Below are 13,674 nucleotides of genomic sequence, written 5' to 3' on the forward strand. Positions count from 1 at the left end.
ATAATGAGCTATTCCAGTTGAATACACACACCCCCTATGAAAGATGTGACCTTAATCTTCCACACAGGGAGTGTAAATTTCAAATGGAGTCACCCATTCAGGTAACCCCATTTGAAATTGCACACTCCTTGTGTGGAGGATTAAGGTCATGTCTTTCACAGGGGTGTATGGATTGCAACTGCAATAGCCAAATCCGACAGACACTGAATCCGACCCTCTCTCACATCACATCGCAGCAATGTAACGAAACGATTGGACCACAATGGCCTCATCCCAATGGCATAATTCAGTAACCTCAATTAAACAATCAAGAGTGCTAAATTTGACCTCAAGTTTCAGAGTATGAATTTCTGTACTCAAATTTCCAATGGTCATTCAATGAATGTACAAATTGGGGTTAAAGAAATGTGCCCTGATAGATGAGCATGTTGTGGATGATCCTAGTGATATTGATACTGTGTGTTTTTAAAAGGCTTAAGGGATCGGATAGCAACGTTTGCACAGTATTTTTGTAGAACATGAGAGCACATCATATCGGATTGCATTCTGAATACGAGGAATGTCCTTCTAATATCAAATAATTTTAATTTTTGTTTATAATTCGCGATATAATACAAATTTTAATTGTTAAAAATTGATATATTTTTTTTAATTTTTGATATCTAACAGTCCTCGAAGTAAACTTTATCAATCTAAAGATATGTACTTAGAGTGTAGCTGGGAAGAAAAGCTGTCCATCATAAGAAAATGTTGACGTTTCGTATTGAAGATATACACCCCCCCCCCCCCAAGACCTTTAAAATTAAAACATTATATCACGAATTGAAAAAAAAATCAAAATTTATATCAAGTACATGTAACGCTGAAATGTTTATTTTGAAACACTCGTATTAAAATCCAATTCAAGTAGAGCCATAATAGGTGTATACAGGTGCATGTAATTGCCATGTAATGTTGTCGTTTTGCAACAACAAAAACTACAATGCATATTAAAAATTGAACCCCGGATATTTTGATTAGCTTAAGCAACATATGGGTTGATATTAAAAATGGCATTTTTGAGTATATACGGAACTGTTTAAAATATTGCAATCAGTTACCGGCAGAATGTCGTGACCAGAAAACACAATAATGTTCTTAAAACGTTTATTCAAAATATTTTAATAACATTTAAATGTCGGGTTATGTAAAGGTCATGAAAACGTTTGTAAAACGTTATTGTAAAATATTTTGGGCAAACATTGCAACATATTTTGTCAACACTTAAATAACGTCTGTTCATAATGTTTTGCAGCAAGTTTTCAAAAACGTTTTTAAATGTTATTAAAACGTTTTTGATACCCCTTATATAACCCGACACTTAAACGTTTCAAAATGTCATTTAGACCATTCAAAATGTCATTTTAATCAAATTCGAGTTTACCGACACTTAAAGGGGGTGTTAACTACATACTCTTTCAAAATGATTAGTCTCGATCCCATTTGGATGTTTTTGTACAACTTCTCTTCCAAAGTCACCATGCATGGAGGCACTTGAAATCGGACAGGAATTTTAGATAATAAAGTATATAACGTCAGGTGGTTATGAAGTCAACGGGGTTGACCCAAAAAACTTGGGCCCCCGTTCCCCGTCAGGACAATAAATCATCGAAAATCGCACTCTGGTGGTGGGGGTTGGGGTAAAAATGCCGAATTGTAAGCAAATTTATTTCATCGATTCACCCCCCCCTCCACCACCATCACCATCACAACCCCGGAAAAGAAATATCCTGCTGCCGCCATTGATATGCGAGAGCAACCTCAGAGTGTATGTAATGTTTGTATTTTTATGTAACCATGGTAACTAATTACATTTTTTAAATTTGTACAGGTTATAATAATTGCATAATATATGCATGTATGTGTTTTAAATTGAACCATTTTAAATTGTATGGTCACACGAAATGAAAGAGTGCATACTATGCGAAGAATATTATTTATTTCGATTGAATTTAATTCCTAATGCACAATGTACATGCACAATGGTCATCATAAAAATCACAACATAATATATATACATGTACATGCTGCAAGAGTAAGGTTAATCCTAAATATTGACAAAATATCAAATGCGCTCTTTGATTAATATCAAAATTTGTCTGACATAGAGCTCTCGATTCTGAGTTTGCTTTGTTAAGATTTAAATTAAATTTGCATAAAAAGTGTATTTTAACTCAAGGAAATAAATTCTTACCTAAATATGAAAAATGATCATCGCCAGGTATATTTTTATTATTGTGTTGTCACATTATGTCCAATTGTTTCATTTTTTTTTTTTTTTGCGATTATTTTTATGGATTTGGAGAGTCCCTGGATATAAAATCAGGTGCTAGGATCATTCGTGGTTGTTTTAATAAATTATACAAAATTATTTTTTTTAAATGTATCCACGAAGAAATAATTTGTGTTCACTTTTCACTTCATTAATGCATGCAAAACTAATGTATTGTGAAGCCTTTTAAGGATAATGAAGTGAACACATGATAACTTTGCATTCTGTGGATTCAGAATTGTAATATTTGTTTTTGTAGTATTTTCCCCAAGTATAAAAATAAATGCACTTGTCGTAGCCCAGATAGTATGCAATTTGCGTCGTGAAAAGCGCGATTGCGTTTTCGACCGTGCCCTACCCCCGGGGCCCTACCTAGTCAAACGGGAAGCAACAATTAAGAGAAATTCATTAAAATGAGACAAACAAAACCCAGCCGTGCCACGGAATCACTCACACACATGACAACGGTCTCGCATCATTGAACGTTCTATGTGAAATTATAGGTGTGTCTCTATTTATGGACCTTTGTCAATGCCAATCATTAAATGAAGAAAATAATCAATATGAGACTTGTAAATTAGCGTAAAACGGTTAATTTTAATTTTAGTGATATACAAAATTATCCGTGATAGTTACATTCAGTACTAATTTGGATTCGGCCTGGTTAAAGGGGCATTTCGTGATCCACAGCCTCATCCCCACTTCTCTCAAAAAAGTTGAGATTTTTATACCACTGAAACCCCTGGCTACAAAATGTTTATGTACCAAAAATTTCTTGCAGATTAATTCGTTTAGCAAAAATATCGTCAAATTTGAATTTCGTTCTGGTATACCAGAACGAAATTACAACAGTAGAGCAGTAATCATGCATAACTCGCAAACGCAAAATCGGAATCAACTGAAATTTTGAGAATAAGCTTTTGTCGTGGATATCTACTAAAAAATGTCATTAAAAGAGTATGCTAGGATCACGAAATCCTCCTTTAATATATCTGTGGAGCATACACAATGTAAGCCTATATTTGAACCCCAAAACAATGGCAGGTATAATTATAATAAAGTTGTTCATTTATATAAAGGGTATTTCGTCATCCTCTTTTTATGACATTTTACAATAAATATCCAAGAAAAAAGCTTATTCCAAAATTTCAGTTGATTCTGATTTTGCGTTTGCAAATTCTGATTGATTGTGTGTATGGCACTGCTATTAAAGCCCACTGTCTTGAATTATGTTTGCTAAACGAATTAATCTGCAAGAATTGTTTGTACATAAACAATTATGTAGCCAAAGGTTTCCTGTGGTATTAAAAAATCGCGACTTTTTTTGAGAAAAGTGGTGGGGGGTGGGCTGTGGATCACGAAATGCCATTTTAATTAAACTGGATATTGTTATCTTCAACACTACCATATCATTCATGAAAGTTCATCTGTGTTGGTATAAATCATGATTTTGATTTAAACTTTTGATCCAAACACAAGGAATTAATTCCTACCTCGGAATTTTCAGATGGTACTCCATCTTTCATCAGCGAGTGAGTGACTGTATCAGGTCGTGATCTTTTGACCTTTGAGTCTCCTGGACATTTTGTGGACTTGGATAAAGTTCACATACTCGATAGGGACAGCAGGTGGTTCCAACGTGGAGTCAAGGAAGCAGTTCACATCAAAGCCAACCAACCATCTCTCAACAAAGACGGGGCCGGTTCAAACTCTCAGGAGTCTACGAGTCTGTTATCAGGTCAAAGACCTGATACAGTCACTCACTCGCTGATGAAAGATGGAGTACCATCTGAAAATTCCGAGGTAGGAATTAATTCCTTGTGTTTGGATCAAAAGTTTAAATCAAAATCACTACCATATCATATTCATATTGTGTTAGTGTAGATTTCAAATGAAATCATAATAGGAGTGCATGACATCACCTGGAATAGGCCAATGTTGTTAGCATTGTTAACTTTCCAACTGAAGGATTACCATGCACAAAATAATACAACGTGATGGCTCGTATATATACATGCACCTCGAGATATTTGAAAACTACAATACCCAGTTTGGTATACCAGAGCAACTTTTGTGACCAGAGTTTCGGAATTCTGGTGGTATATACATGTAGGTCTTGTTGACTGCAACTCTACATGATTATGTTGTACGCAATTCTGTAATCAATGTCAACTTTCCAGTTGAAGGATTACCACACAAAAATGATCAATGGTTCGTACATGTTTTTGTACGTGGTAAAATAAATACACGTTTATCATACACAGATTATATACACTAGATTTGCTTTTGAAATAATGATTTGATAATTCTTGTCATGATAAATCAACCCCATCTCTTCAGACCCGTATTAAAACTTGACAATCACATAATTTGGAGTTTTCATCTTCCAAAACGGCAAATGTTTTGACACTGACCTGACAGTTTCGTATGTCTTGGACGACATACTCAGAGTGATTGGTATCCCATCATCCTCTGTGCAGGTGGTAACACAGCTCCATCCCTTGTGGGCGTGGTCTTGAGGAGAGGGTAATAAAAATGGTGTTACTATACCTCATAAATATTTATTAGGTAATCCAGACATCTTATTGGTTAATAACGCCAGCGTCCGAGTACGGTATTTTGACTACTTCCCTGCGCCTGTGCAATTACGCGCACGCGGGAAGTAGTAAAACTTCCGCACCCTACTACCACACGGTGTCTCGACCCCGTGCGTCGCCGTTCCTTCAGACGTAGCATTATGCTACACAACGGTAATTCTGCAGACGCGTTTATCGTGAAAATGGCGTCTGCTGCAGTTATTTTGCTGAGATTACCGATGGATCATTAATAACACGCGAATTTGAAATTTTATGAAACAAAATGCTATTTATGGAATGTTAAAAAGAAAATTAGAATAATATAGGTCAAAATGTAAATTGATTCAACAGAAATCATCCAATAAAATCAGGTAAGCAAAATATTAAGCTTATTTAATTACCATGCTGGCCGGCACGTCGACTGGTGCATGTGTTGACTTTTGTTTACAATTTTACCGTGATAGTGAAAATATTTATGAGGTATAGTAAAACAAATACAACATGTTTTATTTCGGGAAAGTAGTCAAAACTACTGGTCCCTCGGTGTTGGATGATTTGACTACTTCCCTCCGCTGACGCGTCGGGAATTAGTCAAATCATCCAACACCTCGGGACCAGTAGTTTTGACTACTTTCCCGAAATAAAACATGTTGTATTTGTATAATACCATGCAGCAGCACAGAGGATGATGGGATACCAATCACTCTGAAGAAGTATGTCGTCCAAGACATACGAAACTGTCAGGTCAGTGTCAAAAAGTTTGGTTTTGTAATATAAAAACTCCTAATTATAATTATCTACAATAACAAAAAAGGCCACAAACCTGATGAATCTCTTCACAAGTTTGACAATCACATGTTTTACAGATTCGAAAGAGTGATGGCTGCGAGCAGTGTTGATTTTAGTGGATAAGTCATGCATATTTACATATGTTGACTTTAATAAACGAATTGATGAAGGAATTGTCAATTTATCAACTTATATTGCTTGCAGGTTTATTATATGGGACATTGCGTATAAGACTATACTAGTAACTAGTTGGTCCGGCCGGGTGGATACTTAAGCTTGGGTCCGGATGGGACCAGGCTCCAGCAAAATATTCAAGCCAAACATACTGGCCTGTAATAAGAATAAGAGAAAAAAAGAAGCAGAATTGAAGAAAAAGGGCAAGGAAAGAAAATGCCACTCCACAAATTAAATGTACTCTTAGCCCTTGAGTCGATAAGAAAATAGGGAATTTCCATGCCCCGATACAAAGGCTGAATGATGGGGTTCCAAGTAAAGTGTCGGATACTTGCCGGTAGTAAACAGTGGTAAAATGTTGTAAGTATAGAGTGGTTCCAAGTAAACTGTCGCGTCGGATACGTGCTGGAAGTAAAGTGTCGGATACGTGCTGGTAAAATGTTTTAAATAGTGTGGTTCCAAGTAAAGCGTTGGATATATACATGTACGTGCCTTTCGCCACTTTAAACACAGACGATGGTGGACTACATTATTCAATGTGGCAACAGCCAAAAGCGTAAACAAAACAGACAATATGACGGCAACACTGCCTGCACGATGGACGCAATTATTTTTTCCCGGAGCCAAGATCCGTTCTTAGCTCTATTGGCCGGGTGGCCCCATTACAGAAAAAAATGCACAAAATATATTTCTCAGTGCAATATATACATTTTCATATGAAAATAAATAATTTTAAATTCAAAGAAAAAAGAAGAAGAAAAATTTTTAATCACCGCCGGGGATGGGAATCGATCCCGGGACCCTCTGCGTGGGCGGCGAGATCCGTAACCACTACACCACGTAAAGTCATTGATACACGTAGGAGAAATTTTCAGTATATATCGTAACATATCGAGCGTTATTCATACAAAAAAAATTAAAAAAACAGTACTTACAATGAGGTTCACTGGCGAACCTCAACGGATTTAGACGGATAAAATAGTGCTTAATAACATACGTACAGTTTTGGAATAATTTGAGACATTTTGTGTTTACGTGTAAAACCAATGACTACGTCAAAATTGAGCCAATCTTGGCCGCCCCCCCCCCTGTTTAAACATTTACTCATGGCACGCATCCGACACTTTAGTTGGAACCGTGTTTATAACTTTTACTAACGGCGCGTATATCCGGCACTTTAGTCGGGGCGTGCCAATCTTGTCGTCCAACTGCATGATTATTCCTATTTTTACAGCATCCTGTATAATGTGTGCCTATAAGGCCATTAATAGTTCCCAGTGGCGTAACTAGGTATGTGTGTGTGTGGGGAGGGGGGGGCAAGGGGCATCGTACCCCGGGCGCCACTTTAGGGCGAATTGATCAATTCAGCATCAATTATAACCAAAATTAATTAGTGGTATTTGTGCAATTTTTTTCGCGCTCCGTGCGTAATTGCTTCATGATTTTTTTTTCTTGGTGGGTGAGGGGCGCCATTATGTATCCTTTGCCCCGGGCGCCACAACCCCTAGCTACGCCACTGATAGTTCCTCTTAAAGCCCCCGCGCGCGATAGTAAAATCGCCCGCTTTTTGCGCATTGTTCAGTTTTTTCCGCTGTTTTATTTTTTTTCTTCCAAATCTCACGTCTCAAAATAGCCTAAATCGTAAATCTTAATAAAACTTTTCATCTTGACCACAGTGGAACTTCTTTGAGAGATGAAAAGGTGGCCTATTCTTGTCAAAAAGTTCGTCCCGCAGATAAAATAAAAATTAATAATTTGTCATAAGATTTGTAATATATCGCGAATTTCAAAAAATCAAAATTATTTGATATCAGAAGGTCATTCTTCGTACTCATGTCCCACAAACATGTTGTCCAAACACTCATACCGTAATTGGATAATAATAAATTGTTGTTGTGTCGGAGCAATAAAGCTCAAAGACTTAATTGGTATATATTTATTTATGGTTGAGTGACAAACATGTTTTGTATAATACTCAAAATTTAACCATTGCTTAAAATATAAACAGCAAAAACTGTCGAAAACTGCTCCATACGATTAAAGAAGCCATGATCCAATTACATAAAATAATGTTTAAACTTATTTTTGAACCTGAACAGGCATATTTTTGTTATCGACAACAATACGCGTCAACAATGTTAACTTTTCCGATAAAGCGTGATCATATACTACGAATTTTCATTATTTGATTAATTTAAAATAGTTTGATTTATTTTCGATATTCGAAAGAGGAATTTCTCAGCATTTTTTTTTTATAAATATATGATTTTTTGAAATCCATGTTTTTGCATAGTCTACATTGGATTAATTTCTATATATATAAGATTATTTATTTCTATATAAGATTTTTCCACAAACAAATAGTGATTGGAATTCCATGCAGTTACGTGAGCATCATAATAATGGCGGCAATAACAAAGTAACCAGACTAATCTTGGATTCATGACAACAAATACTAGGTCAAAATCAAGCAAATCTTTGGTGATTTCCAACGCGTGATATTTTATATGAACCGCACTATACAGTGTTGAACCCCGAGGGTAAATTGTCTTTCTTAAAAAACATCTTCTAGATGCGGTGACTGTATTATTATTCCCAGAAGTTTGTGATTACGTATGCGTGGATCCATTTTACACATTAGCAAATGCATCTTGCATGTCATTATTTGCATAAAACCTCGCTACCGATGAAAAAAACCAAATTCACCAAGACAGACTTCTTTGAAAATCTTACATTTTGGCAGGTGTAACACCTGCGCTTATTGGACTCTTCCATCTAAAATCCACACTCCCCCTGTGGAAGATTTTGGAAGTATCTTTAACAGGGGGAGTATGAATTTCAAATGGAATGAACACATTAAGCAGCTCCATTTGAATTTCATACACCCTCTGAGAAAGATTCAACCTGAATCTTGGTGGGTGAGTTTAAAATCCGCGAATGTGTTCATAGTGTTATTTTAGTATTTATAAAATTAACACCTCTATATCTTCACTGTACAAACAAGTGTTTATTAAGTGTTTATTAAGTGTTACTCTGCTGTTTTTGCAGTGAATTTTGTGTTATATGCGATAGTTCTTGGAATATAATTATAGAGAAAGAAAATAGACGGAAATATCCCCGGGAAATATCGCCAGAGTCATGTAAAGCAAATCCAACATAAATACTCAGTAGTAATTGATATTCCTCATTGCTATAAAAGATTATTTTCCTTGCATCTAATATGCTTACATTTGGAAATGTATGTTGTTTTGGTTTTAAAATGCAAAAATAATTCAATTTAATTCTTGATCAGGAGAACACATTTTGGAAAACATGACATGTAATTCAGTACTATCCTGGACAGTTATGAAATAGCACGTGTTTATGTGCGTGGTTTAAGGGATGGGTATGAACGTTTGGACAGTATTTATTATGGGACATTATAGCTCATCAGACGTGTCGAGTTGCATTCTGAATACGAAGAATGTCCTTCTGATATCAAATAATTTTTTGAAATTCGCAATGTAATACACATTTTATGGCAAATGATTAATAATTGATATTTTTGATATTTAACAGTACTCGCAGTAAACTTTATAAATCTGATGATATGTACTTAAACTCGGATTTTCCTCCCAGCTACATACAAAGAATATATCATTAGATTTATTAAATTTACTTCGAGGACTGTTAGGCCTATATATCAAAAATGTGAAAAATATCAAATTTTAATAATTTGTCATAAAATTTGTATTATATCGTGGATTTCAAAAAATGAAAATTATATGATATCAGAAAGACATTCTACGTATTTAGAATGCAATTCGATATGTCTGATGTGCTCTCATGTCCCACAAAAAATACTGTCGAAACGCTCAAAACGCTTATTCCAGATCCCTTAAAAGACAGAACTTGGGATATGGCGTGGTCAAGAAGATTAGTAGTCAGAGAAAAAGTTGAAGAAAAAACCAATAAAGTGAGATGGATGATTCGAGAGGAAGGTTAAAGGCCCATTCAGTGATTTGCTCATCCGGAATTCACCTTTGTCATTGTCATAGATGTGCTAACATAGCCTGCGAGTGGTTCAGCCGAAATCCGTGTATATAAGACAAAATAAGGCATTTTACATGAATCTGTCATTTATATACTGACAGTATATATTACTAGCTACATGTATTTGAATGGGGCTTCAACTTCGTCAATACTGCTGTTTTCTTCATTTTTTGCCAAATTTTGCATTTCAAAAATAGCAAAAGACAATTTGAATGACCTATCCTTCACTTTTCAGCAATTTATAGGCAATTTTAATTTTTTTTACACTTGCGCTGGGATCACTGAATGGGTCTTTAATTGGGCTATTCCATTTAAAATCCACACTACCCCTGTGGAAGATTTTGGAAATATTTTCCATAGAGGGAGTACAAATGTCATCCACAAGCTCATCAACAGTAGATAGCATACCTAGTATGTCATCCAGACCCTTATCAGCAGGAGATAGCATACCTAGTATGTCATCCGCACCCTCGTCAGCAGTAGACAGCATATCTAGTATGCCATCCACATCCTCTTCAGAAGTAGATAGCATACCAAGTATGTCATCCACACCCTAATCAGTAGTAGATAGCATACTAAGTATGTCATCCACAACCTCATCAGCAGTAGATAGCATACATATTAAAATAGTATGTCATCCACGTTCACAGCTTCATCAACAGTAGATAGCTGATTTCTTGACAAAATACATTGCCTCATTTTACAACTTAGGAGCCATGACAATAAATAGCTTGGCATTGTTTTGTAACAATGGACTGAATAACGTCACTAACTGCGCAGGTAATTCGAAAAGATATCACCTGGTTTAAAATGACGAAGATAAGTAAATATATACTTAGATGAGTAATATGAGGAATAGATAGTCTTGCTTCTTTTGATAATAAGCTAATTCGATAATTCAGAACAGAGTGCATTGTGGGTAATATTCTTGGCCAGTAATCGGGATATAATAACACAATCCTCCCATAGACGGCTGTGGGAATGGACTTTGACTGATCGGAAATTCTTGTGATTTTATTTGTCATTTACAACGTTGGTACTTCCAAGGTAGGTTCAAACTATCTTTGTTTGTTATATAAAAGTTCTATGGGAACAATCAGACCCAACTGGCAAAAAAAATTAAAAGTGCAAAGTTCGTCACCATTGAAATACTGTGTGAGGCCTGGCTGTGATATCTCTACAGACTTTTATCCACAATGCACTCTGTTCTGAATATTTATCGAACTTGCTTATAAATAAACATCAAGTTATCAAAGACGGATGGTACATGTTTCTTGTTTCATTGATTGGTTGATATATTTACGTGTTTATTCATTTATTTATTTTGTTATTTGTTTATTTATTTACTTATTGATCTAATTACTTTTAATTAATCAATCAATATTAATTGATTAAATTATCTATTCATTCATTAAATTATTTATTTTTCTGTGTGTTTATTTGTCTATAATACTGATAATACTTAAACCTCAGAAAAAAAAATTAGGCATCCATGTCGCTTTCACGTCCAGTATGAACTAATCATGGTTGCTAATCATTCATTTAACATTACCACAAATGACTAATGTAGTGATGTACAACCTGTTTATGTTATAGGTCACGTGATATATGAACTCATGGGTGTGTGCATGTTATAAAAGGTCAATAAACAATTAAAAAATATTCCATCAAAATGAGGTTAAAGTCGTAAAAATAATTTATAATTTTGTAACTAATCAGATTTTTAATTATATTGGAATAATAATGAAAAAAGTCATTAGTGTTTGGTGACCGAGGTTGTGTTCCGATTCTGTGTTCTGTACTGAGCCACATTTTTAAATGCTTAAAAGTTTCTATTTTTGTTTATTACGTTCATTTTCATTTATATTTCATACGTTTTGCGCAATGTTTAGTTCTAAGTTCACTGTCGACATATTTCTCATTAGACTGTGTTACCCGTCAACAGCTGCTGTGCAATATCGATTAGCATTTTATTTTTATTAATTACTAGCCATATATTCGTGATATCAATCAATAGATATCACGAAACCTGATATGTTTGATGGTTTTAATTTTCAGAATAAATATAGCCTAAGTTACTTTTTATAAAATAGGTTACATAAAATAAACAAAAATGTGATGCGACCAAGCAAAATCAGTCGGAACTCGGAAATATTAAATTTTCAGTTTCTTATAGGATAGTAAAAAACATTTACAATTCTGACTTCTGCAGAAAACCCCTTTGAAATTGAACAACCAGTTCCAAAGATATGAGCAATTAAAGAGTTTCCAAAACAAGAGGAAACAAAAGAAAATATTTCCTTTGTATGGCTATATCTTAAAATTAATATTTCCGAGTTCCGACTGATTTTGCTTGATCGCATCACAAATGTGTTTTAGTATAGCAGGAATAGGCCTATTATTTGATATATTTTTTAAGTATTTCGCATGTCCTATACACATCCACTTCGTTGCAGTAGATATCATACACAAAATATGTCCTCTCCATCAACTATTGATATAATAGCTGTAAGTATGAAATTCACGCCCTCAACAGCAATAGATCGTGAACACATGTCATGCACGCCATCATTAGCACACATTGTGCTACCATATTCAAATCAGCAGTAAGGCATAATATAGGCTACCGGTACTACTATATAAACACATACCAAAAACTAATTACCCTACCAGCCCGTAGCCAGAGGGTGCCGGGGACGCACACCCCTCCCCAATTCAGTGGCGTACCGTGGCCGCCCCAACCCAGGGGGCTGAAGAAGAAACAATTTTGCCGCCCTTCCTTAACAGCCCGAAAAGGTTGACCCAATTTTTTCACGGTCGTTTGAAAAAGTGAAGAGCAAAAAAAAAAAAAAAAAAAAAAGAATTTTGGCACTAGCGCCCAAAAGCAACGTTTTTCAATTTTTTTTATGCTTTTTCAATTTTTTGCGCCCTTTATTATTTGCTAATTCGTTTTGCCGCCCCTTCGTTTTTGCCGCCCCTGTTTTTGCCGCCCCTTCTTCTTCCGCCGCCCCTTCGTTTTTGCCGCCCCTACTTTGACCCCGGGGGGCTGGCGCCCCAAAAGCCCCCCCAAAATACGCGCATGCAATTTGTATAAAGTATACAAAAAGTCCCAAACTTGTAAGAATTTGCGAGCGTAATGATTTTATTCTCTCGTAAATGTCGCACGGCCAATGTAAATTAATTATAATTAGAGAGGGCGGCCTATCTGCTGTGTCATAGCATGACATCAGTCAATATGAGACATTTAATATTAAATATTTAATATTTAATGTCTCATAATGTCTCACGGCTGATCCGCCATGAACTGTTATGGCGTGTGGTGGTGAGCCAACGACATGTAATCGTTAGTGCACGCTGGTTCGAATCCGAACGGTTCTGATTTTTTCTCTCCTTTATTATAATGCCAGTTTGTCTGAGCTCCATTTCTTTAATTATTATATATTTTCTCAGGCATGTATCCTCTGGATCCTCGCATTTAATATTTAATGTCTCATATTGACTGATGTCATGCTATGACACAGCAGATAGGCCGCCCTCTCTAATTATAATTAATTTACATTGGCCGTGCGACATTTACGAGAGAATAAAATCATTACATGTTCAATTCGCCGGCTGATCCGCCATGAGCTGTTATGGCGTGTGGTGGTGAGCCAACGACATTTAATCGTTAGTGCACGCTGGTTCGAATCCGAACGGTTCTGATTTTTTCTCTCCTTTATTATAATGCCAGTTTGTCTGAGCTCCATTTCTTTAATTAAAATATACAACTATTAGATACAAAATTAAAATACA

Source organism: Amphiura filiformis, chromosome 19, assembly GCF_039555335.1.
Source record: "Amphiura filiformis chromosome 19, Afil_fr2py, whole genome shotgun sequence".
In the NCBI taxonomy this organism is placed as follows: Eukaryota; Metazoa; Echinodermata; class Ophiuroidea; order Amphilepidida; family Amphiuridae; genus Amphiura; species Amphiura filiformis.